We start from the raw sequence: 23,627 nt of genomic DNA, 5'->3' as shown, positions 1-23,627 counted from the left end.
AATTGAATAACTGAGTACTATAGCTTACCCAAGCTGACATGTAAAATTACCACAGTTTCTTCCTTGTGCAATTCTTAGAGCAAAGAAACCTTTCCCAGAAATCTCCCAGCAGACTTCCTCTCAACTTACATTGGCCAGTGTGGAAATTTATACCCTTCATGAAATCAATATTTTGCAAGGGGAACAAGATCAAGATTGCTTTAAACCAATTGGTTTTTTTTGCTGAGGGCAAAATTAGATATTAGGACCAAATCTGAGCTGTGCCAGTCTATGGCCATGCCACCCTGAACAAGCTGGATCCCATCTGATCTGAGAAGCTAAGCAGGGTCAGGCCTGGTTAGTACTTGGATGGGAGACCACCTAGGAAGACCAGGTGCTATAGGCATAAAAAATGAAAAAAAGAAAGCTCGTAATCTGACAAGGTTCTTGCAATCTGTTAGGTCAACCAAAGGTTGCCAAGCCTAAAAAAATAAATAAATAAAATAAATTTGAGCTGTGCCACATGGAAGAAGGGAAAAATTATTATTGGGTAGGCAAAAAGAGTATCTGAAATATAGGAGCTCAATAAATATTTGAATGAGTGAGTAAGTCCATGAATGAATGGGGATGCATATTGAAGATAATGAATACTAGTGATTTTCTCCAAATATGTACCCCATTCACGACGCAACTTCAGAAGGTAAACAGTGCATGTGCTGATGCATGATGTATGACTCTTGTTTGTGTTATACAACAATCAAATCTTTGCCAACACTGCTAGGGATTATCACTCATAAATACTAAGTGAATGTTAACTGTGCTCAAGGGGATGAACTAGAATAGAAAGGTAGAGAAATAATATCCTAAGTTAATAACTATTTATTTTAGTACATTAAATGCAAAAGCTTTCATGCTGATGTACTTAAACTCTTAACTCTAGAGCACACATCGGCATTTTCTTTTGTGAAAATAAGACTACAATTAGAGACCTCTCCTAGGAAAGCAGAGACCCTCACCTGGGAACTATGCATTTCCCCAGGATGTGCTCAGAAAAAAAAAAAAAAAAGATGCTTTTCTTGTTGCACTTGTTACAGAATTCTTTGTTTATGTTTAACTATCTCATCAGGACTTGGTCACCATCTCTCACTTTTAGCTAAGATTCATTTAGACATGAACAAGACTACCAGATGAGGCTTGTATGAGGTAGGAGGTTGGGAACAAGAGCACACTGATAATTACATTTGATACATATTGATAAGGAATCACCATACCTTGCCTGTCATGATATGGTGGTCATCTAGAAGTTTGAATAAGAAACTGAATATTTAATTAAGAAGAGTAAGATTTCCTTGGCAAAACTGCAAAAAAGATGTTTACTTCATGCAGATCAATTGAATGTAGGAAAAGCAGTGGTAATTGAAAGTTTTATTAATGAGAAAGATAAAAATTAAGCCCATGAACAAATATTTCCATTACACCAAAAGGAAATAGGCAGGAAGAGTAGTAGGTGTGTATTTTTAAGTGTGTGGTTTGAACAGAATAACCTTCTCTTTTCTGATTAGTTGAAAGGACTTTTGGAGGTGGTTAAATTATCAAGTGCCATTTTAATGAGATTTGAGAGAGTGCGTGATGACCTGGAAGTAGAATGAGGGCTGAAAAAGGCAATCCAGCACCTGAGAGGATATATGAGAGAAGGAGAGATGGCAACAAGATTGCAGATGAAGAGAAGAGTGAGAAGAACTCAAGGACCAGGTGTGGAAAGGAAAAATGTAAGCAGCCCAGGTTCAATACTTGGGTACCTAAGGAAGGAGAAGAAGCTCATTTCATGAGCTTCTTCTCCTTGAATTTACTTTTCTTCATCTTGAATTTACTTTTCAGAATTCCGAGCACATGGAGGGGGACTTACTGTCCTTAATTTAATTTTATGTTAGTGACCAAAAGGATTAAAGTCTTATAATGTGATAATTATGTCCTTTTTGATGGGTGTGCCTCTAAAATACAGAAGACAAGATGGAGGCTCTTAAGAGGTATCGATGCCACAGAACTTTTTTTTTTCTTTTTGAGACTTCAGAAACCATTAAGGTCTCCTTGTCATTTTAAAATCTGAAGTGAGAAACTTTACAAAAATGCAATGGTAAAGGGATAAGGAGTATCTTTTAATTTACTAGACTGTAAGGAAGCAGTAGATATTTTTCTAGTAGTGTATTGTCTCTTCAGAGAAGTTTAAACTATTTGGTTTCCTTAAAAATTGAGAACAAAGCTTTGCAATTGTATGAGTACAGTGATCCCTGAAGTGGGGAGGAGAGGACCCTCCCAGAGAAGAATGGGGAGGGTAGGAATGCACCTACCTTCCTTGCTTTGAGTTTGACTTCTAGATTATAATCACAGAGTGCATGCAGCCCTCAGCAAATTATTGTTTGAACTCGCTGGAATTCATTAAGTACATACAAACTTGGTACCAGAGTACACTTTGACATCTGTAAAGGAAGTCTGTATTTTTTCTAGGTTCCACAGGATTTGGAGTTCTGGTCTCTAAACTCAGATTTCCATTTGTGGCATGAAATTATCAATCTTCAAAGGTGTTTCTAAGACAATTTTACTCCTTAAAACAAAACCCAAATGAGTCACTCTAGGCATTATGTAATATTCTTCTACTGTGGGTGTTTGTGATAATACATGTGAGCATGCTTTATAAACCATAAGGTACTGTCAAAATATGTGTTGTGGCTATTTCGTGGTTAAACTAAGTTTAGCAATGAAAGGGGAATTGTGATTGAACTGAAGTTCTCAGTTTCTGGAGCCCACTTTCAATTAGGTTTACAGTTTCGTCAGTTTGCTATTTAATTTTTAAGTCATCCCAGTGTCGGGCAATTTTCTCGTACTCTTTCTTCCATACGGCATTAGGACAAATACTCAAATAAATTTAACATAAACGTTGACATAGACTGGGGCAATATTTTTGTTTGGGGGACATTACAAGTCAGATATTTGGGGAAATGTTTTTAAAAGGTTTTGGAATCTTGTTAAGTCCTGGCTCTCACCAGCTGTCCCCCTAGTTTGTCTCTCTCAGCTTCCTCCCACATCTTCAAGGAATATTGAAACACTCCTCACTGACATCAATAGCTCCAGCAGGTCTTATGTGTGGTCAGGAGTAGCCTAGATAGGCCTATGAGAACTTTATTTTTAAGCTCTTAGTGGCTTAAAAAATTAAGAAATGCAATATTAGAGTTAACACAATTATGGAATTTGAAAAATGTTTACATTTAACAAATGAGTGCCCTTAATACACACAAATAGGTACATTAACAACATAAGTTGATGCACTTAAGTTTGATGCACTGGGCATAAAGATGAATAAGATATAATACTCCCCCATCCAAGAATTCTCGGCCCAGTAAACTGTGAAATATCATGTAATAAATAATTGTACATAAGAGTCGATAAGGTCATAACAACCAGAAAGCACTTAACAAATAGTCTTTTTTTTTTTTTTTTTTTTTCCAAAGAGAATGTCAAAACCCTAAACTGAAGGTCCTTCCTGTGTGGAAGCCAGGACCAGTTGGCTGTCCCGACCCCTTATGGGCCCTGGCTGCCTGCCACCTCAGAGACCCACTATCTGGGCTATTGAGGTTGCCAGGCATATATGCAGCAGTGCCCTTGTTCATTGTTATTTTCAGGGTGACAGCGTGATTTGCCATTTCTGAGAAATAGGAAAGCCCCATTGTCTACTGGCCCATCAGCAGTTCTGAAGCTTTTTTCAAATTGGTTTCCTCACTTTGAAAGCTCTTTTCATGTTTCAAAACACCAGAGAGAACAACTGACACTGAATTAGGTAATTTGTAAAGCACTCTTTCAGACTTAAAAAAAAAAAAAAGTTGGTATAGCTATAGCTGTTTTGTTCCAGTCTGCACAGATAACACTCAACATCCTAATGGAACTAAAACACATTACTGTCTAGGAGAGAAAGAGAAGGAGGGGAGAGAGAGAGAGAGAGAGAGAGAGAGAGAGAGAGAGAGAAACAAGTAGTCTGTTTTCCCTCCAGAAAAACTCCATTTTGAGAGGGCACATTTTCTACATGAGTTCCTAGTTCCAGATACTAGTTCCTGCTTGCACATTGTAATACCTAAGTACACCCGAGAATTCTTTGACCTAACGAGGTTTCTCTAAAACCCGTGATTCACTCCTCATGCCCTGTATATCTCCTGTCTCACCATCAAGTCAGAGCAGTTGGAAGAGACTAAGAGATTAAATTCTGTAAAACAAGCCTCATCATAATGGAAAATCTAATTAACTTTAGCTATACTAGCCGCACACCAGCAGCAACACTGTAATTTTACCTTCTATAAAAATGGTTTAGTTGTTCACTAGGTAGCATGTCAAAAATTAAACAATGCCAATTATTTTCCTTGTCCTGAGATTTAGCATTATCTGGAGAACTGGAAAACCGACTAGTGATATACATTTTAACTAGATGTAATTCCTGGAATCTTTGTTTTTTACTGTTTTATTTTTTCTGGTATGTCTTGGTGTGAGGGAAAATAATTATCACCAGGGAACCCAGCCTGAACTTCTCTTCAATAGTTTATAGATTATGAAATGATGTTGTTGATAATGTTGATGTCATTTTTAGCTTCCCTAAGTGAAAAGTGATATTAAATAGTGATATTATCATGCTTACTCTCTCAGCTGCTTTGTGAGAGAATAAGAAAGTGATTGTTATCCCTGCTTACAGGGAGATAAACTGGGAGGCCACAACACTTGCTGAAATGTTCATATGTGATTGTCGGTAGAGCTGAAAACGAAATTCAGGTCTTGACACCCAGCTCAGTGTTCAGCCTCCAGACCACGCTTTTTCACACTGCAAAGCTGACAAACCCTAGTTCTCTTTTGCATGCTTTATTATTATTATATATTTTTTTACAGATCTGATTTAGTTGCATTAAAAAGATCCATTCTTTACCACAAAATTGTGAAGGATAAAAACATAGTAAAAGTCCTAACTCCTGTCCCCTAGAGGGTTGAAACAGTATCACAAATACAAAGCAGAGAAATAATAACTAGCATATTAGACATATAAGAAAATTACATTAAAGTCTTTGCAAAAGTAGGTAAAATATAAATGTAGGTGTGTATATGCATGCTTATAAGTGCAAGAGTAGTATGAAACTTAAAGGAGATCTTGTTGGTTGGAGATAAAGGAAAATCAGAGAAAGCAAATGAGGAAAGAAAGGAGGAGGGTTGGGCTGTACATCCCCTGTGGTTTCTCTTGATTTAGCCAGTATGCTCTTCCCCAAGCAGAGTTTCTCCAACTTAACAGGGTGTATAGAACTTACCAGGGAACTTCTTTTAAAAATGCAGAATCATGGGTTCCAGCACAGACATGCAGATTCCGTGGGTCTGCAGTGGGATAATAAAATCTGCACTTTTAGCAAGATTCCCGTGGCTAAGAGTCAAGCTTTGGACGATTGAGTTGGGAAGCAGTGCTTTAAGATCACGCCACTCACCAGGTTTAAAAGAAGGAGAGCACAAACTTAGAAAATGTGAACAATGTAGGAGTTCCCAAAGGGTGGTCTCTGTAAACTCTTCTAACACTGTGATAAAATAGGACTGAAAGAAAAAAGGAAGAGAGAGATCTAGGTTTTAAACTAATTCAGCTTCTTTCTGCACAGTGTGCTTGGGCACAGTCCCATTTGCATGCAGCAGAGAAAGCCCACTCCTGACAGTGCTTCTATTTTCCCTGCCCAACTCCTACCTTTCCTCTGACCCTTGTATTATGCTCCATCTGGGGCAAAACTACTCTCATTTTGCACGTATGAATAATTTGGAGCTATATTTAGGCATAGTCAGTCATTAGGTACCCACATTTCTGTATATGTCTTATAAGAATTTTTTTTTGTCTTTAGAATTCTAGAAATTCATAAGAAAGTAAGCTCTTAATATTAGGTCACTTAGTCAATTACCTCCTTTCCTTCCTAATGCAAGATTATTCCCAGTAGTCCTGTTTCTAGTGTTCTGTTGCCTATTTTTAAATGTACTAACTGATGGTGATTCTGCCACTCCCCTCAGGAGACCATTATCCTGGCTCACCATTCTCAGTGTCAGGGGGCTTTCCCTGGTAATTAGCTGCAACTTGCTATTTCTTCCCCTTCCCATTATCCTGGGTTATCAATTCCCTTGTAACAACATTATTTCTTTCACATTAGTTATATATTTTTAGATAGTTTCCACGGTTTCACAAGCCACTGTTAAAGAGTTGAGCTACTTAATACCAGCCCACATCTTAATTAGTCGCACTGTTGGAGAATGAAGATGGAGCTAAAGGAAACGGACACTGGGTTCTGCTGTGTCTCGCCACGTGCTGCATTACCTTGTCCACATTGATTTTATCACTCTGAGGTCATTCTCCTCTACAAAGCAGTGTCTCTTTAAGCATAATGTGTCTAGGTCATATGAAGGTGTACAAGAAAGGGCTACCTCGTTATTTAAAAATAGGGATGAGACTACCTACTTAGTTAGATTTCTATGAATGTTAAATGATACCAGGTATGCAAATAATTAAGAAAAAAAATCTAGCATACCACAAACATGAAATCCTGAGGCATATCTGCATATTAGAATAAATATATATATATATATACACACACACACACATATGTGTGTGTGTGTGTGTGTGTGTGTGTGTGTGTGTATTCGAAGTCAAATAAACCTCATTCCGCTTTTAGCTTTGTCACTTGCTGGTTATAGATCCTCATCAATGCTCATGTGCAATTATTTATTATATAACATGTCACAGTTTGCTGGACTGAGAATTCTTGGAGAGGAGGTATTGTGTCTTAGTCACCTTTATATCCAGTGCTTCAAACTTAATTGCATCAATTTAAGTTGTTTAAACTACCTGAGCCTGGGTATTTCCTTCTATGAAATGAGTGCATGTTATTTATCTCCGTGTCACACACATTTTATTTCCTGGTTCACATATTTTTAGCCTACTTTTTGCTCCAGCCATGGTTGCAGCTAGCACATGTGTACACAAATAGACCAATGACACCTCACCTCAGCTGCACCCTGAAGAATCCTGCCATCACCCAAGTAACATCTGCAGGAGCCTGGATCCTATCACCCAAGCAGTTCTCACCAGGGAGATTTGCTATCACAACTAAAGGAGGGACATCTTGTATTAGAGGCCAGGGACACTGTCAACAACTTACAAGGCACAGCCCAAATACCAAGAGTGTCACTGTTGAAAATCCTGACCAAGAGAACCTACGAAAACCTCATCTGAGGACTATATAGATGTCTAACCAACGTACTGTATACTTGAAACTAATTTAAATAAATAAATTTAAAAACAAAAAAACAAAAACCTCATCTGAGGAAGCTGTCTCATAAGGTGTGTTCTTTCCCATCATAATCAGACTCCATCCCTTTCACTGCTCCAGACCGGACCCATCAGAGATTATTCCTTTGCTCTGTAAGTGCATGCACTAAATAGTTAGCAGAATCGGTCATTGGTCCCCCTACCCTGGAATAAGAGCTATAATGACAGGAATGTTTAGGTCACAGCACCACCACAGGGGATATATGCTCCCTACTCTGGGAGGAAATAGCACAGCTAAAGAAATGCAAGACAGAAACCAGAGTAGTAGATCCTGAGGCTAGAGAGGGGAGAATTTATTAACATTGGACCACTCTCCTGTGATATGGGGTTCAATGTCTTAGCAAGGACAAAGTCTTAGTACACTGCTGAAATCATTCCTTGAAGCATGGACTTTACGAAAGTAAATCAGGTACAGAACTTCCTTGGCAGAGTTTGAGAGAGGGGATTAAAAGAGGCAGGGAGGTGGGAATGTTGAAATGACTTTATTATGTTAAATCAAAGAACCGAACACCTGACTATGTTCCCTGAAGAGGTCCAGAGAAAACTCTTCCACCCAGTCTAAGGAATGCATGGTGAAGGGAAGCACCGACATGTGAAGAATCTTGGTTGCAGCTGTTGACAGCGAGAGGTTCTATATTAGAACTGATTTTCCTGGTGTTATTGGAATTGATAAAATTCTAAAAAGCAGAGGCTATTTTATTTCTACAGAAACAGGGTTGACATAATTATTGAAATGTGCGGCAAGGCCAGAGTGACGATCAGAGTCCCTTGACCCATAGAGATCTGTGGTACTTGTTAATAGGTCATGGGAGCAAGATGGATGAACAGCCAACTAGAGTTTTTTTTTAATCCATGTAACCAGAAGTTCGAATCTGGCAAGCAAAAAACTGGTGTCAGCCACTACAATGGAAAATGACAAGCTCTCACCAATTTTCTAGCTCTAAGTCAATTCTCAGATGAAGAGCACAGTCTCAGGTCCCAGAGTTCATTGACTAATGAAGAGTTTACGTCTCCTTAAGGAAGTATTCTATAATGACACTACAAGTATATCTAATAAATATCCTTTCTCAAAGGAATTTGAAATCAGTTTCCAGGATAAGTATGCACTGGGGAAAAGAGAATATCCAGACCATTCAAGGGCTGGTAGGCACAGGGTCTGCATTGACTCTGATAGCCAGGAATCCAAAATGCCATGTGACCCTTCATTAAAGAGAGGTTTATATGAGCCAGGCAATGAATGGAATCCTGGCCCACGTCCATGTCATCGAGGCCCAATGTGTTCACAGACCATTGTGCAGTTGTTGCTGATTCCCTTAATGCAATGAAGATGAGTTCCTTAGCCAATGGACTAGAGGCCACTGTGTTTAGAAGGGACAAAGGGAAGCCCCTAGAACTTCAGAGCTACATCTCAAAAAGAATTGCAGAAATTAGCACCATTATCAAAGATTTGAAGGAAAAAGGGGTACTCCCATCCAGTTAACCTATTTGGCCTCTGCAAAAACTAGGGAGATCATGGTAAATGACAATGGATCAAAATAAAAATAATCAAGCAGTAGTCACAATCACAATTGCTATATGGTATTTTACTAGTACAGATTATCACAACTTCTGCCCCTTAAATATGCACCTTTTTAAGCAGGCAAATATGTTTTTCTTGACACTTATAAATAATAAGAATCACAAGCAGTTTGCTGTCTGTCATATAGAAAAGACAGTAGGATACGTTGATTGCCTTATCCCAGGACCAGGTCAAATTTCCTGCTCTCTGTCAAAATGTAGTCCAGATACCTTGATTCAATATTCCACAGAACCAGTAAGGCTAATGGTTGATAACACTGATGACATCATGGTCATTGAAACTGATGAACAGGAGATGGCAAGTATTTAAGGTGTCTGGGTAAGACACGACATGCCAGAGGGTGGGTGATTAAACCCTCAAAGTTTCAAGAACCTACTGCATGGGTGATGTTTTTAAAGATCTAGTTGGTACATTTAGAAAATCTCCTTTAATACAAATGACAAATTGTTGCACCTACACTTCCTACCACTGAGAAAGAGGCGCTGAAATTGGTAGGCTTATTTGGATATTGACACCAGCACATACCACATGTGGCAATATACTGTGAACCATTTTTTGGTGTCTTGGAAGGAAGCCATTTTTAAGTGTGTCATATATTTCCAGAGGAACCTGTTACAGGTCCAGACTGCAGTCTAAGCTGCACTGATGTTCAGGTAGTATGACTCAGAAGATGGATGGTGCTTAGAGGTATCCTTAGTGGATTAGTATCCTGCATAGAGTCTTTGTACATAAGCCTCACTATGAGAGTCACAGAACAGACTCCTGAGTTCTAAAGCAAGGTCAAACCTTCAAAGGCAGAGAAACTCCCGTTATTTCAAAAATTGCTCCCGGCATGCTTCTGAGCCCTGTTAGAGGCTAAGACATCAAGTGTGACTGTTCAGCTGGAGTTGCCTATGATGAGTTGAGATTAGGAGATCCGCAAAGTCATAAGGTCATCCAAGAACAGAAGCAATCCACTGTATGACATAAATAGTACATTTAGGGTTAGGCTGAGCAGGTCCAGAGAGACCAAGTAAGTTGCATAAGTAGGTGACTTCAACTTCCGTGTGACTTTCCTCTGTTGCACTGATGCTTTTCCTCTGACTTACATCCTTGCTCTTATGGAAGCTTCCTTATGATCAACTTACAGAGAAAAAAATGTTTGAGCCTGGTTCATGGGTGGATTAGTTCAGAATATTTATGATAACTGAAAATGAACTGCCATTGCAATACAGCCCCACTCAAAGGTGGCCCTAAAGGGCAGTGAAAAAAGGAAGTTTTCCCAGTGGGTGTAACTCTGAGCAACACAATTGGTTATACAGTTTGTATGCAAGAAGAAACTGCCTAAAGCACAAATATACACAGACTTCTGGGCTGACAGAGGGCTTTGCTTATTTTATTGGTCAGGATTCTGAAAGGAGCACAGTTAGAGGTTGGAGACAAGGATGTCTGAAAAACAGGTTTGTGGATGAATTTTTGGCAAAAGGTCCAAAGATGTATGGCTATTTGTACCCTGTGTTAATGCCCACTGGAGAGCATTCGAAGAGTGTTCAAAGAAATACTGACTTGTCCAGTGGGTACTGGTCAGCTTTGACATACCTACCTAGTGTTGGTGCAGTAGCACCAAGAATGAAACAGCATTTGTGGCAGGGGCGGAGGCTGTGCATAAGCCCAACAATATGGGCTCGCTCTCTCCTCTCTCTCTCTCTCTCTCTCTCCCCCCTCCCTCCCTCACTATGGCCAATCTAACTACTGCCACTGCTGAATTCCTAAGCTGCCAGCAGCAGATATGCAATATGGTGCCTCAGTATAAAAACATCCCTCAAGAAAGCCAATCACTTGGTGACAAGTTGGTGACATCCTAGAAGGGCAGCAATATATCATTGCCAAAATTTACAACTGCTTAGATTATGAGTTTGCCTTTTCTATCCAAGGTGCTTCAGCCGGTATCATCTGAGGACTTGAAGCATGTGTGATTTACCAACATAAGATCCCAATAAAATTGTCTCGGAACAAAGGAAACACTTACAGTGATGGTAAATGAAATTATGCGTGACTAGAGAATCCTCAGATCCCACCACATACTATGTCTCTCTAAAGAGGCTAGCTTAGTAGAATGAAGGAATTGCCCATTAAAGGCCCAGCTAAACAGCCAGCTTGAGGACTACATTCTGCAAGTTTGGATGCTGTCCTCCAGGACTGTGTACATACAGTGAACATATAGCCAATATATGATAAAGTGTAACTAGAATACATGGGTCTGAAAACCAAGGGGTAGAAAGAGGATTGGCACTTCTCATCATCACTCCTAATGACCCACTTTCAGAATGCGTGCTCCCTATCCCTGTGTCCTTAGGCTCTGCTGGATTCAAAGCCCTGAATCTTGGCACTAGGGGGTAAAGATGGAGAGTGGGAGAGGAAGCTTCTGCCAGAGAGCACAGAAAGACAGAAACAGCTCTACTGAATTTAAAGTTATGACCACTATTTTGTCACTTGGGTCTCTTCAAACTGATGGACCAACAAGCAAAGAAAGGAGCTGCCACACTGGAGGAGCAACCGACCCTGTTGAGTATCAAGACAACCTCCAAAAGTATTATTGTGACTATCCACTAAAATAGCCTAGAGCTGGGGTAGAATATTGAAACAAGATACAAGTACTTAAATATATCCTGATAAATTTTCTGAAGCCCAAGGATAAAGATAAAAATCCTTCAAGCTTCCAGGCAGAAAATAATGATGATAATAATAATGGGTCACCTGGAAAGGAAAAAAAAAAAAAAATCAGACTAGTATGGAAAATCTCCTCTATAACACTAAAAACTAGAAAACAGTAATGTTTATAAAGGACTTAAGCAAGAAGAATGTGAATCTATGAATCTATAGTCAAACTATCCTTGTTCGACATCAAGAGACAGACATTTTCAGATATTTAAGGACTTCAGAAAGTCTTACAACAGCATAGACTGTCAGAAACCAAAAGAAACTGAGGGGGAGGGAGAAATCTCAATGAAATGAAATACACGGTACATAAGAAATAATGGTAAATATTGAAACCAGTATAGGTAAGTCTAACTATAAGGGTGATGTATCATTAACTTTTATAATAAAGAAAAATTCTTAAAATAGAAGTCTAATACTAAAAACATGAGATTACATATTTAATAGGCCTACCACAGTTCCAGGGACATGGTAGGTATTAAAAACCAATTTGTTTTCTTCCCAACCTGTTATTTCTTATTGTCATCTCCAAACACACACATATACAAAAGAGTGTGTGTAACATATGACATATGGATATAGTTTTAAAATAATAATGAGCGGAAATAAAACTATCCTTCCTCCACCTACTTTAAAATATATCTGCCCATTTTTTCAATATGCTTATTTTTATAGAGAAATCTGTTTTCTACAATAAAAAACTCTCAACTTCTTACCTACGTTTTATTGATTTACTTCTATATAGTAACAGTGCGCTAGAACAAATACCTATCAATGTTAGCTATGTGAACTAGACCCAGGGATTAGCTCTCCTCGCGTGTCAGTTTCCCCTTTTGTAAAATGGTGACCAAAACCCTTACCTTCCCCCCAGGAACATCATCAGGATGGGAGGAGGAGGGAGAATATAATTATTGTGGAAGATGTGATACATAAATATAACTACTGTTATGGTTTTGTCTAAAGTAGAGGACAAAAGAGTGTATACTTAAGAGAAGCACCTGGTTCAACATCATCAATCTATAGTCTGTTCCCAAAACTAATGCTATTAATCCAGCAGAAATGCTTACACAGGATTGGTTTTCTCTGGCTAAACTTTCCTTAGTCTCTATGACCTGGCATGTCCTATTTTACTCTCTTTACCATTAGGAACTGCTCATCAATACACTATTTTACTCTGTATTCCTTTTAAAAATTCAATACATTAATGAATCATCAATGAGTTAGAAAAACTGCTTGAAGGAAAAGCTAAAATATACAAATGCATCTGTTACAAGGTGCTGGCAATAAATTTTCAAAATAGCGCTGTGCAACAGATAGAATTAACTTTCCTTTTATTATTCTGGCAGTATAGTATGTCTCTGTAGAGTCTGGCAATGACATTTAGCAGAACAGAACAAAACTTTATTTTCTCCTTGTACTGGTGTGATGCTGTCAGCCTGAGCATCTTTTGGAATGCCCTGGTGCACTCTGAATGGGCTCTGTGAGCTCAGAGGAGGCAGGAACCATGGCCTGCAGACTGCTGAAGTGAGCAGTGCTGCAACCTGGAGCCACACCAGCCCTGCTGGGAAGGAAGCCTGTCCGTTTATCACATTGACAGCAAGGCAGCAAAGGGAGCAGCTGAAGCATCCTTTGCCAAGGACAGGCATAATGCAAAAAAAAAACACCTCGTTGCTGCTAGTGAATGAATATATTTCTGGTTCAATTGTTATACCATATCACTAGTCATCTAAAGTAATGGACAGTAAAGAATGACCAAGAGTGACATCCTCCAAACAAAGCTGAAAATAGGTTTATCTAAAGTGAGTTATTGAATTAGAGTCAGACTTGCTGGCCTCATATAAGGAATAGAACATTGACTAGTATCTTATTTCCATCCCAGAATCTATTGAAGGCCTCGCCCTAAAAACCACCTAAGGTCCTGTAGCCTTTTCCAGATCATGAGTCAAGTTTACCCAGCTTTTCCATATGGTTCAAACTACACTGGCAAGAAGCTGTTACTATTTAGACAGATTTCAACTAAGCAAATTTTGCAAGACCATACTGGAGACATTTCTGCTGCCTCTCAGGAAGGTAGCTTCCCATGCATTTTTAAACAGGATGAGAAACATTTGCACTATTTTAGCTCCTATTTCAGCATCACTACACAAAGCCATTTTGTTTGAGAAAGCCAATGTTATACTAAAATATTGAAGGCAGAATAATATATAATAATTCCTCTCCATATTATATTTTCCTAAAATCAAACACCTTTCATTTATACCCCATCACTATTGCAATTTTATATGTATTTATGTGATTATTTGGTTGATTTTATCCCCACCACCAAACTATAAACTCCATGAAGCCAGACTATGTCTCTTTTTGTTCACCTATTACAGTTTCTGGTATACAGAACATAAACAAAACATACTTATTGAACAAATATAATTTAGTGGGATCATTTTCAATTATATTATATTAATTATTCATGGTGTGCTCAGAATTGGATGATGCATAAAGGAACTAAGAGTTTTAGCTCTAGTCTTGAGAAGTTTCCGTTCTAAGATTATTCTAAGTAACGATGAACTACTAAGCACTCTCATACCCCATCCCAGCATTTCCTGTCCATTCTTTTCCCATTACATTTATCACCTTCTAGCATATTATACCATTTATTTTTTTTTAACTCTGTCTTCTCTCACTAGATTGTTAATTCCAGGAGCAGGAATTTGTTTGCTTGTTCGTTTGTTTTAAATCTGTTTTGTTCACAAGATGTTGTCCCTATGCCTAATGGTTATACTAATTGATCATTTCTTCCTCTTTAAAAGACGTGCGTATTTCTGATCTGGCCACGTTTCCTCTCTTACCTTAACTCCTACCCAACCCATTCTACTCCAGCCATATAGAACTCTTCCTTCATTATTCCTCAGACAGGCCAGCCAGCTCTATCTAGCCCTGGGGTCTTGGCATTTTCCTTCTCTGCTCAACTGGAGGCTCTTCCATTAGTTACCCTCATGGCTCTACCCTTTACCTATTCCGATCTTTGTTCAAAAGTTACCCAGATACTAGACTTATCAGGGTGATCACTTTGTAAGGTATATAAATGTCTAATCACTATATTTTACACCTGAAACTAATATAATATTGCACGTCAACTGTAATTGGAAAATAAGTTAATTTTAAAAATACTTTGACAGAAAAAAAGGAGATAGATGGAACAAGTATGCAAAATAAATATTGTTGTTGGTTAAGGAAAAGTCGTCCTGATAGCAGAGTGTTCTCTAATAAACTTATTTAAATGTGAACCCCTACTCCCTGCAACACACACACACACACACACACACACACACACACACACACGAACTCAGAATTTCTCATCTACCTGAACTGCTTTTTTCCCATAACACTCATGGTGGTCTAATACACAATATTAGTAATTTGTCGTCTGTCACTCTTCCTGCTGACTCCCCAGACACACTGGAATTCTAAGCTCTACAAGGGTAGACGTTATTCTCTCCTTTTTCAGGGACATATCCCTAATATCTAGAAAACTATGTTACACTTGGTACTCAATAAGTATTTGTTGAATATATGAATTATCATAAAAGCAATTTTTATACATGAAACACCAGATTTTAGAATGTTCTGTTTCAGTTCAGAAAGCATACACATGATTATAATAAAATGTTTGAATTTCAAATATAAAGTTGAATATGAAATAAAAAATATAATTCAAAGCAGGTGACTTGGAAAGGTTAAGTAATACAAGATATTCATCTTTGTTTTTTGATGAATACGCTGCTACAGTTTAGGTCATTGATAAATTTTGGCTTGAAAATCTTTAAGCAGTTGTTTGCTATCATAGATGACTTTGAAGGGAGCAATCAAAACACACACACACACACACACACACACACACACACACACACACACACACACACCAGCCTTCTTGTACAAGATTGCCTCTGGTGCCCAGGGAAAATGAGAGGAAATGACTTTTAAATGGCTAAGGAAAGTATACATGATTTATTAGTGCAGTGAAACAGCAGAGCAGGCACCCAGTTAACAAAGAAGGCAGAACCAACTTTAACCAGGTAGATGTTGACATGGAGATTCATTGACCAAATGCCTCATTACAGCTGCATGATTATGAATGACCCTGAGAAGCAGAAACCTCAGAGTAACACTATAAAATCTTCCTTTCCCATCAGTCTGGAGACAGAAAATTTGCAGAGAATAATTCTCTCCATGTGAAACTGAATTCAAAGTATATATCCTCTCTTCCATTCAGGGACTCTGGATTTGGAAGGTGGAAATGGTTGTTTGCTTTTTGTACGATCAGCGTAGAATCACATCACTTCAGAGCACAAAGAGACTTTCATAATCATGCCCTCTCATGACAGTGTTTTATGAAGGAAAAAACTGAACTAAGCCAAAAGTTTCCCAGCTAACTTGGAGGAAATATCCTAACCAGCCTCAAGATCTCTGAAGCCCATCCCAGCGTCCTCTCCCCATGCTGAAATGTCATCGCTGATGTCCTAGTTAGATCTCCAGAGTAAGCACTCATTTCAGCCTGAATTAATGCATTCATTCAAATCTCTATATGTATGTAAAGGGAAAGAGAAAGACAAATATATATATATATATATCTATATATATATACACACATACATATATATATATATATATTTAGACACACTACATGGAAAATTAATGTCATAAACTTCATTGACCTTGTTTGTTTTTTAATAAAGAGAAGAATGACAGAAAACAAAGCTTTCCATAATCTCATAGCCCTAATAATTTCTGTGGATATATCAATCCTTTTATTCGAATTGCTTTTATGTCTTCCATTTTAATTATATAAATATAGTCACTATTTCTTGACCAGTGACCATGTACCATAGACCCTGTCCTATGCGATTTATTTATTTAAACCTCACAACAACCCAAAGACATAGGTTTTCTTAGCCCCATTTTATAGAGGAAGAGATGGAAGTTCAGGAAGTTTACTCAGAAAGTACCTTGGCCAAAGCCAAACAACCTGGGTGTGGCTGAGTTCATCCTCAAACCCAAAACGGTCAGTCTCCAAGGCCAGTGCTATTGATATGCCCCACGCGGCATCTCCATCTCTCTTCTGGTAAGTGAAACCCCTGTTTCCTTCCTCATCCAAGATAGGCACTTAAACCTTATATGTATGAGCACAACTAACATTATCCCAATATCCCAATTATACTCACTCTGTTTAGATAAAGATAAAGTAACATCATTAATATTTAAATAACAAATTTGATTGCAGTTTTAAAACCATTTAAGATGATTTGATTTTTCAGCCATGCATGTCACAATCGACCTGAGCAAAGCCCTTCGCGCAGCCAGCTGTGCTTCCCCTGCGGCCAGTTGAAGAGTTTCGCCTCATGTGGAAAAGGAAGCACCTTCATGATTTTTCTTGTCCATTGCCTGCCTAGAATGCCTTATTTCAAGCAGAACAGATTGTAGATTTGCAGGGGAAGGTTGGCTGAACGAGGCACGACATCGTGTCTCCTTTTGGAATGAATAGGCAAAGCTTGGAGGAGATGTGGTTGTGATCTTCCACAGAGGTGGCACAGGTCAATCACCAGGGCTTAGCCCAAAAATGTGGCTGGGATTCCAAGCACAGCACCTCCCAGGCAAGGGACTTAGGGGCAAGCCGATATGTCCATGGCCTTCAGATAATACATTCCTGGCTTCTACATCCTGCCCCCAGGTCAAGGAAAGATTTCTTGTCAGGATCTTTGGCAGCCAAATCATCTGACTTAAAGAAGTTCCTGGAGTCTTCCCAGAAGTAGCCGGAGGGCCGGAGTGTGGCGGCCGATCCATCTCCTGGGCTCCAAACTCTGAAAGAGTGGGAGGTGGCTCTCCAGAACTCCACCCTGCCAGCGCTCCACCCTCTCAGCTCTGGTCTGCTTCCGCGCTCGCTGTCGGGGAAACTCGAGGGGTGGAGGGCCGTGGGGAAGAGTAAATCTTTGAATCTGCCCTTTATCTATTGTCCCATCATTCTGGCGACTGCCAGTCTCAATTTTTTTTTTTTTTTAACGTTAAACACGTAAACAGCACTGCTTTATTTTTCTTTACAGGAGATAATGCTCCACTATGAGGGAGGGGAGGCGGGGACATGTTTGTTGCTTCCGAAGGAAACAAGATGTTTAGTTTTGACTTAGAACTGAGAGGTTTCAGAATGTGCAAAGTGACTTTTGCCTTTCTTACTTAAGTAACTCTGTTTTTCATTTTCCTATCTTCTCACTGACAGAGAATACAATTATTGCCACTCTTTTTTGCTAGCTAGCTGGCTCTTTGTTATGAAAATGTGAACCATAAGTTGAAAAGGCTACTTGGCCTGTCTATGGTGAGCTCTTCCAAACCATAGGTCACTAAAATGCTCCTGGCAAGATTTTCTTGTAATTTCTGTTGTATCCTTCTCAGAAACCACAGTCTATTCTATTGCCCCTACTGGACTGCACAACATAATTCATCCCAGGAAATTTCCTTTTAAATAGTTTTTATTTCAACTTATTTTATTTCTACTAATTATTTTTAAATGTATATGTATATATAACCCACTGTTGATTCTCAGAAACCAAGAAGTCTTAGAGGTGCCACCACTTTATACATTTTCATGCGTACATATGGATCTAGTAAGGTCAGTGCTCTCAATCTTGTGGGATCAATGGTCTCTGTTTTGAGTAATTCAGAATAATATTTTTGGAATATTTTTATAAATAGAAACATAGAAGGCAGTTATTTTGTATTACACAATATACTATCTATACTTACTGGAAGTACAATATGGATGCTAATAAATATAGTTCATTAAAATTCAACATTATTGATGTTCTTTTTTTTCTTTTGTTCATTTCTTCCTCAAATTAAAATGCTTTGCTAAATATGGTCTTGTTTGTCAGCTTCTTTTTCAATCATTTATAATGTGGGTGTACATGTTCTTGTTTCTTATTTATTGTATTCGACCATAAGAATTTAAACATGTATAGAAGCTAAGAGAGAAGATAATGCCTGTTAGTATTCATAAACATGTTGTCCATCGAGAACCCAAAGCTCTAGGTATTATCAAATAATACCTAGAGCTTTGTGGAACAGAAAATATCTTCCTCTTTATTAAGAAAATGAGTCACAAAGAACTCAAGTAAGTTGTTACATGGTCACTGATAAGAAAATAAATAGAAATCCAAAGTCTTATTATGATAGTATATTATTTTCCACATGCACACAGATGGAAAGCTGTCACAAACTTGGGTCAAAATGTAAACTCTCAGGGAGAATAATTTTTAAAATGTTAAAGTCTACACCTGATACTTTGTTCAATATATCACTGTGCTTGATGCTAAGAAGAAACAAAATGTTCCTTTATGTAGATATATTCTATTTCATTCTAAATAATTCATGTTCCTTAAGACACATGTGGACCAAAATTTAACTTTCCTTATAAAGTACACAGTGTTCCCAAAGCAAGTTGGGAACTGGCTTTGTGAGGCCTTGAACGTTTCTGGAAGATTTCATTTGTGACACCTGCATGCTATACTTGGCCATATGGCAGCATACAATTGCCAGTGAAGACGTTTGGGAAAGTAATTGTTCTACAGGCTCCAAGCTCTGCCCTTCATAACTCACTTCTGCTGGACGACTAGTGTGAAGAGAATAGAAATGCCAGAATCCTGAAAGAAATCACAGAATATATCTATAATGTATGAGACCTTAAATTTCATCCAGTCCCACTACATCAAAGTATCTTGCAAGCATCCTTGATAAGCACTTTAAAGTAAGATAAGATCAAAAATTCAGGAAGGATAATGGCAGGCAAACCACCATGGCACCTATAGGTAAAATGTTTTAAGTGAACCAAAGAGAATGTGCTTGCTTGGAATTCAGAAAAAGAATGCAAAAAGGGTATTGTTCCTCTTTGAAATTTGATACAGAACAATTCTTTCAATGCTTCCAGTACTTTTGCAATTCAAGGGCAACTGTTACAGATTTTGGATAATTTCTTTCTCATTCATTTATTCAACAATGCTTATGTAATGCCTACCATGTGAAAGATAATCTATCAAAGTTAGGATTAGCATTTACGACCACTACAAAAGTAATTTCTGTTCCCAGAAGAATTTCACTCCAATCTTTTATTTACCACATCCCACATAGGTGACCACAGATCATATATGTACATTCACTCCCACTTTCCAGAAGAGAAAAATATTCCGTAATAACAGACTGAAGGAAAAAATCTCATGAAAAAAATGATAATAAATTTTAGAAATTCTTAATAACTTACTAGTTACTGTTATTAAGCAAGTAGTGAAATATGATAGATATCTGAGCCCCGATATAAAATACTAGAATATTGGTTAGTATAGAATAAAGAAAGATGAGACTAAAGATAATGAGGAAATGAAATCACATGAAAATGTTAAAGTAGGTGCTGAGGAAAGTTTCAATTACTAACCTTTAGGAAGATGATAAAAGGGCAAAGAGTGGAGAGAGGGAATTTTGTGAGGAGGTTTTCTCTGGCACAAGCTGAGTATGAGTCCCCATCATCCATTCCTTCCCCCGCAGAAGGGGTTGCTGACAATTTTCTCTCAGACTAGAGCTAGGCGCTTCAACAGGACCTCTTAAAGGCATATGATCCTTTAATTTAGAAGGCTTAGGTTGAGAGAAGACTCACCTGAACTTCAAGCAGCCCATGGAAGCACAGATTGGGCTGCAGCAGGGGCATAAATGTACTTCTCTCCAATGCCAGATCCCAAGGCATGTCCCAGAGGACCAGATGTAGAGTTCGTGATAGGAATGCCAAGGAGGGGGCATGAGAAATGGAATTATGCTTAAGAGCAGACTGTCAAGGTGACAGATCCACAAGAGTAAGAGGCCGAGAGCAGAACTTCGGGAGCAGGGCGGGGGAAGATACATCATGAGTTCTCTCAGCAAGTATACGAGCCCTGAGTCTTGGACCTTTATCATGAAATCTCCATTACTCTAACTTCTAGTCATTAGAGCCAAGATCATTCTCGCAGGTTGGCACCTCCACCAACTGTGGAATGTGGCAGTAATGAGATTATTGAGAATGTCAAGTCAATGAGGCAGACTGAACTGACAGAAAACCACTCTCCTTCATGGAAGAGTTAAACTCTAGAAAATCAAAACTTGGACACGCAGCCAAATTTCAAATCCAGAGTGTGAAACCTGTGAGTGTGAACAGAGGAGCCAAAGTCATGGACGTGAATGGGAACTTAAACCAAAGCAGCTCATGGCTTACACCCTTAATGAATACTGTAGAACCGCACAGGGGCAGGAAGTTTAGAGCCATCACAAGCAGAAGGATTCAAAATGCCATTTTGTGTGTGCAAAGAGATAACAGAGACTGAGAAGATGTCCCTTTAGTGGCAAGAGAAGCCACACTGTAATAGAGTGATATTTTCAAAGGTAAAAGAAAGTTATTATCTCCCAATTAAACTATGTCAAGTGGAAGTAAATAAATATGAATACTGAATTTACTAGTCATAGAAGCTTGCTAAAAAAACAAACAAACAAACAACTAAATAACATTATGCAGCAAAAATAATGATAAATATAGAAGAAAAGAGTGAGTACAGGGAATAATGAGAAAATGAAGCTTGTTAGCATGTTGGTAAATCTAAATGAACTTCAATGTAAAATAATGATGATATTAACTAATTTGGTGGTTTAGATTCAAGAAAAAAAAAAAGAAAATACTAGATGATAATTTGAAATACAGGAGAGAATAATCATTCTAAGTCCTCACATTGTTCAGAAGAAAGATAGTTGATTTGGTCAACTCTATATTTTGTTAAGTCAGATATACATGTTAGAAATTTAAAGTATAACTACAAAAAGGATAAAAAGAAATTGTATAATTATCAAATGAGTTGAGAGAATAAAGAAGACTTGACCTATTCAGTAAAACCAAGAAAAGAAAAATAAACCCACAAAACATAAAACAAGTTACTACAAATAGGTGTTAATATGTTAATATATTAGTAACTGTAATAAATACAAAAAGAATTTAAATCACCTCAAATTAAATTTTATAAAGAGAGAATAACATCCAGCTATTTTTCAAGAGATATATATATGCAAAATAAAGTGAAAAGAAAGAAAAGGCCTGGGCAAATATCGATCAAAAAAAAAATAGCTGGTGTTGCAATACAGAGTGTTGAGCCAAGGTATTGATAGAAAAAGATACATAAGATAAAAGACAAGGTATTGATAGAAAAAGATACATAAGATAAAAGACAACTCAACAAGAAAATAAAAGTCATGAAATTGCGTGTACCTAACAACATAGCCTCAAAAGACATAAAGTAAAAAATGATATAATTATAAGGAGGAATTTATAAATACGCTATTAGAATGGAAGGTTTTCATACACCTCTCTCAGAAATTGATACATCAGGCAAAGAAAAAAGGATTAAGAATGTATATAATATTTGAACAACGTAATTAAAGAGCTAATCTGAAAGACATATATATAGAAATCTGCACACAATAAATAGAAAATAAAAAATATATATTTTTTCAAGCAGAAATGATACCATCTAAAATCTAACTGCATAGGTCACAAAGGAAATTTCGAGAAATACCAAAGGATCTATCTCATATGGGTATCATAAAAATAATATAGTAGTTAAAGAGGAAACCACATGAGAAAATTATTTTTAAAAATTTATCTTATGCAATAAAAGTTCCATATGCCAAAATGTGGGGACATCTCTAAAGCAATAACTTAGCCTTACATGAATTTAATAAAACAAGAAAGACTGAAAATAAATGAGCTAAAGTTTCCATTGATGATTAGGGGGGGAAAGAATAAGCCCAAAGAAAGTGGGGAAAAAAGGTTTAATTAAAGATGAACAGAAATAAATGAAATTGAAAACAAAATCAGTAGAGATGATAAGGCCATTGAAATGTGCCATCTGTCTCCTAAGAGCATCTCATAGTCCATGATGAAGGATGAAGCTGTCTCACGCCTCAGCTGCCGCTGGTGTAGAATACCTACCTGCACTGCCTGCCTGAAATACAATGTGAGCCACATATGCAGTTTAAATTATATGGTAGCCACATTTTTAAAAGTAATAAGAAACAGATGAAATTAATTTTAATAATTTATTTTATTTAAGCCAATATATCAAAAATATTATTATTTCACCATACAGTCAATATAAAAAAATATTGAGATATTTTACATTCTTTTTCCATACTAAGTCTTTAAATCTGGTTTACATTTTATACCTGCAGCACATCTGAATTCAGATTAGTCACAGTTTGGTTGCTCAGTAGCCACATGCTGCTGTCTAGTGGGTATTAAATGGAACAGAACAAATGTGTACGCAAATCGCATGGCATGTAATTTCAGAATTCATTGGCCTTCTCAGGTATATTTTATCACATTTGTTTCTTAATTGAGCCTTCGGAACAGGATAAAGACTTGTACAAGCATTCGTCTGCATTCTAGGTCCTGCAAGATGGTGGCAAAGCTTCAGTTACCTCATTGCAAGTTTCAGAGTAAGACTTTTCCAGCCAGATGTAGTAGCATCAATTTATCAGCCAAGGTTCTGGCCACATAGCTCATGGCATCTCAAAGAGTCATCTACTTACTTTTCATATCAGTGTTTGCACGACAGGGATTCTCTACAGTTACCTCTATTCCCCAGAGTTTCATGTTGAAATAACAAAATGGCCCAGATCCACTTGAAGATAAATCGCTTTAATTATTACGCAGAATGTGAAGCTCACTATTTCAAATATCAGGTCAGTGCAGTGCCCAGCGTTGCCAGTGGTTGCACTGTGATATTTCTCCAGGTGCTACTAGGGAGCTTTAATATCAATGAAATGCCTCTATTTAGGACTTGCTTTCTCTATGGGATTTGTTCACTTCTTCCACAGGAAAAAATAGATACATCAGTAATAGGTAGAGAAGACTATTATTTCCAACATTGCAATATTTGCTAT

General features: G+C 37.7%; 1 pseudogene; it reads left to right on the top strand.

Annotated features, from left to right (window-relative positions):
- Nucleotides 1-266: 266 nt before the first annotated feature.
- Nucleotides 267-385, top strand: LOC118614568 (annotated as a pseudogene).
- The last annotated feature ends 23,242 nt before the right edge of the window (nt 386-23,627 follow it).

The sequence above is a fragment of the Rousettus aegyptiacus genome, unplaced genomic scaffold, assembly GCF_014176215.1.
Source record: "Rousettus aegyptiacus isolate mRouAeg1 unplaced genomic scaffold, mRouAeg1.p scaffold_m13_p_2, whole genome shotgun sequence".
Lineage (NCBI taxonomy): Eukaryota > Metazoa > Chordata > Mammalia > Chiroptera > Pteropodidae > Rousettus > Rousettus aegyptiacus.
This window is presented reverse-complemented; position numbering and strand designations above follow the sequence as displayed.